The sequence below is a fragment of the Neomonachus schauinslandi genome, chromosome 11 (assembly GCF_002201575.2).
Source record: "Neomonachus schauinslandi chromosome 11, ASM220157v2, whole genome shotgun sequence".
NCBI lineage: Eukaryota > Metazoa > Chordata > Mammalia > Carnivora > Phocidae > Neomonachus > Neomonachus schauinslandi.
This window is the reverse complement of record NC_058413.1, coordinates 84,528,437-84,532,714: the sequence shown is the minus strand read 5'-3', so window position 1 is coordinate 84,532,714 and position 4,278 is coordinate 84,528,437. Positions and strand designations below refer to the sequence as shown.

General features: G+C 41.3%; 1 non-coding gene across 1 annotated transcript; it reads left to right on the top strand.

Moving 5' to 3' along the window:
• Positions 1–623: 623 nt before the first annotated feature.
• Positions 624–749, top strand: LOC123326336. The gene has a single exon (XR_006541040.1). It is a non-coding gene; the product is annotated as a U6atac minor spliceosomal RNA (small nuclear RNA).
• The last annotated feature ends 3,529 nt before the right edge of the window (positions 750–4,278 follow it).

Sequence of the window (4,278 nt, the reverse complement as noted above, 5' to 3'; positions counted from 1 at the left end):
AGGATGTTGTTGCTTTTCTAAGATGGGAAAGACCTCTTTGAATGCTGAAGGGCAGGTGCTCCTAAAAGGGAAGGAGGAAAGGAAGACCCAGGAGATGACTGACCAAGCGAGGTCCCTTAGGGAATAGGAGAGGGTGTGAGGGGTGGCAAATCTTGGGCACTGGTAAAAGAATGAATCTTGAAGACAAGGAGAAAGACAAATTGCATTACTATATAAAGTAAGGGGGGCACCTGGGTGGCTCAGTTGTTAAGTGTCTGCTTTTGGCTCAGGTCATGATCCCAGGGTCCTGGGATCAAGCCCCTCATCAGGGTCCCTGCTCAGCAGGAAGCCTGCTTCTCTCTCTCCCACTCCCCCTGCTTGTGTTCCCTCTCTCATTGTGTCTCTCTCTGTCAAATAAATAAACAAAATCTTTAAAAAAATAAAGTAAGGAAGAAGAAACTTATTTCAGAATTCCTATTAGGATTGGATTCAACTGGAAATGACAGAAACTACACAATAAAAGTGGCTTAAATATGATAGAAGTTTTTCTGTGTAACCACAGAAATATTCCACTTTGTTCCTGGCTGCTGTAATGTTTTATTCTCATGGAAGAAGAGGAGTATGAATGTTAGGAGGCAATTAGCATGTTGTATGACAGGAGGGAATGTTAGCTCTCCCCTAGACAAGGGTGGAAGAAGCCCTTGGGCCATACAACACACATGTGGTTAAGGTATCACCACATACTTTGTGGCATCTAACCATGGGTTTTCAACATTTCTAGTCATTAGGGAAATGCAAATGAAAATCACAATTAGATATGACTTTATACCTATTAGGATGGCTATTGTTAAAAACTTAAAAAGGAAAATAACAAACGTTGACAAAGATATGGAGAAGTTGAATTGGAACCCTCCTGTGCATTGCTGGTGGGCAAGTAAAGTGATTCAACCATTGTGAGAAAGAGTTTGGTGGTTCCCCCCAAAATTACGAATGGAATTATCATATAATCCAGTAATTCCACTTTTAGGTATATACCAAAAAACCCCAAAATTTGAAAGCAGGGACTCAGATATTTGTACAGCCATGTTCACAGCAGCATTATTCACAATAGGCAAAAGGTGGACACAACCCAAGTGTCCATCAGTGGATGAATGGATGAAAGAAATATGGTGCATACGTACAATCAAGTATTATCCAGCCTTAATGTAATTAATGAATGAAATTCTGACACGTGCTACAACACGGATGAACCTTGAAAACATGATGCTGAGTGAAAGAAGTCAGACATGAAAGGACAAATATTGTATGATTCCACTTATATGAGGTACCTAGAATAGGCAAATTCATAGAGACAGAAAATAGAAGTTTCCAGCAGCTGAGGGGAGGAAGAAATGGGGAGTTATTATTTAATGGGTAAAGTTTCTTTTTGGGATAATGAAAAAGTTTGGGAGATGGATGCTGATGCTGGTTGCACAACAGTGTGGATGTACTTAATGCCAGTGAATTGCACATTTAAAATTGTTAAAATGGTAAATTTTGTGTTGTATAGAACTTACAGGATAGAACTTATAGAACTTTATCAGAATAAAGAAAAATGGAAAAAGAGAGAATCAGCTGTCCTTGCACAGTTTGGATTCAGGTAAACCTTTCACCTTGGTTGCGGGAAGTTGAAGGAGTCTGCATTCAATGGCTTTGATTTTCTCTGAGTGTAATTTGGGAAAGATATGTGTTTGCACACATGTGTGTACATGTTCACACATGTGTCCATAAACCTGTAGGCTGTGTTTTCCAGAAAGCAGAAAAAGACTAAAACAGTGACTTGTGTAATGGGCAAAAGGGCTGACTCGGGATTCCACAAAATCTCCCTCCTTTCCTCATGACATTCTCTTCTCTCTGGATGTTAATATACAATCTGATCCACTCCTACCTGATTTTTTCATCTCTTTTTATGGTTCTGGTCCTACCATTTAGGAGATGGTAGCAGACTATCTCTCAAACATGTGCTCACCTCCCAACTCCTTTCTTGAGTTAACTCTCGAAGGAATTACACCAGACACAGTTTTATATTTACGGTTTGCAGAGCATGTCCACATAGACCATATTTCTTGATCCTCACATCAGTCAGAATATTCTTTCTCATCCCAGCCCTGTCATTAACTCTGACTTTTGGAATTGAGGCTGTGTGTATGTGTGTGTGTGTGTGTGTGTGTGTGTGTTTTCCCTAGAGCCTTTGTTTTCCCCATCTGTAAAATAGGATATTTAAACTTCCTTGGAATGTAGCTTCCATGTTTCACTGAATTATGCTTGTGAAACCTGGGGACTGCACTACACCCTCCACCCCCCTCTACCCCTCTTGCTCCTATAATCACTCCCCAGCTCAGTTCAGGTCTGCCTCTGAGTGACCTTTTGTATCTCTCTCTCCCTCCTTTCCTACATGTGGTCCCTGTCTCAGTTCAAGCTCCAGCCATGTCTTGCTAAACTAATGCAGCCTCTAAATAGGTCCCCTGCTACCACTTTTCTCCTCAGATGAGTCCATCTTCTCTCTTGCTAATAATTAATTATCTTGCTAAAAAAACAAATTTTGTCACCTCAGTCCTTTCTTAAAATATCTGTTAGCTCCACATGGCTGGCTTTCAAGACAAAAGCCCAAGTTCCTTAACTTGGCACAGAAGTCCCTTCCCTATCTTGCCCCAGCCCCTTTCTTGCTCTGTCTCCCGGCACCCTTCTGCTTCTGCCCTTTTGCCCCACTGACCCCAGGCACTGACCCTGGACACTAATGCCCTGCCACAACACAGTGCCTTTGCACACACTGATCTCTGTCAGCGATGTCCTTCCTGCAGGATTAGCCCAGTGCAACACTGTCCTAACTTGCTTCAATGTTGAAGATGGAATGATGGAATAAATAAGGCCAGGAAAAGAATTTAAAAGGCTGAAAAGGAGGACAAAGATTTTTGAGATCTACTCTATTCCATCATTTCTATACTGAGCCTTCAAGCAGATCCCTCACAGCAGTTTCCTTGTGCCTCGTCTGCCCATGGGGAGGAGGTAGGGGTTTGTTTTTACACAATGTGCTTAGAGTTGTGGCTGTTCAAGTGTGGTCTTTGAATCAGAAAGTCTGGGGCTTTCTGAAACATAGCTACGTGCATTTTAATAAGCCCTTCAGGTGATTGATGCTGAATTTGGAGAACCACTGACTTAGAGAAATGGTGAACACAGATGGACGGAGTTCTGACTGGAAGGGCCACTCCTAGTCTGGGCTCTGGGGGTGTGTGTGTGGGGGGGGTGTATAGTTCTGCCCTCATGGGAGGGGTGTCAGTTTCTCTTGAATATACCCATCTCAGGAAAAAACAAAACAAAACACACTGGGGAGGGTATGTGCTCTGGTAAGCGCTGTCAATTGTGCAAGACTGTTGAATCTCAGATCTGTACCTCTGAAACAAATAATGCAATATATGTTAAGAAAAAAAAAAAAAAGAAGAAGAAGAAGGTAGCGGGAGGGGAAGAATGAAGCGGGGAAATCGGAGGGGTAGACGAACCATGAGAGACGATGGACTCTGAAAAACAAACAGGGTTCTAGAGGGGAGGGGGGTGGGAGGATGGGTTAGCCTGGTGGTGGGTATTGAGGAGGGCACATTCTGCATGGAGCACTGGGTGTTATGCACAAACAATGAATCATGGGACACTTCATCTAAAACTAATGATGTAATGTATGGGGATTAACATAAGAATAAAAAAAATAAATTAATAAAACAAAACAAAACAAAACAAAACAAAATATCAGGACAAAGCAAGCTTGGTGGTATGTAAGCTATGAAAATATCTAAACTAAGAAATTGAATATTTCCTTTTGCTAGAACTGCCAGATTTAGCAAATAAAAATCCAGGATGCCCAATAAATTTGAATTCCAGATAAGCAACAAGTAATTTTTTATTATGCACAGCATATACTTATACTAAAAAAAAAAATTTGCTATTGGTCTGAATTTCAAATTTAACTGGGCATCTTGTTTCTGTTCTGTTTTTATCTGGCACCTTCCCTTTTGTCCCTTAAGGGCTAGGTGTGCAAGGAAAATGGCCTGGTCGGAATTAGGTAAAAGTTATAGTAGTCTATTTCTTTACTCTTTAATGAAGAGGAAAATGATTTGTCTGGGAAGAAAAAGAATGGCGGTTCTTTCTGGTTCATTGGGTTATTTGTAAAATCTACATTTGAAAAAAGGGTGGGGGAGAGAGAGAGAGAAGAGAGAAAGAAACAAGATGGTGGTTGAAAGTGGCCTGCAGGCCAGAAAGTTCCTCCCTCTT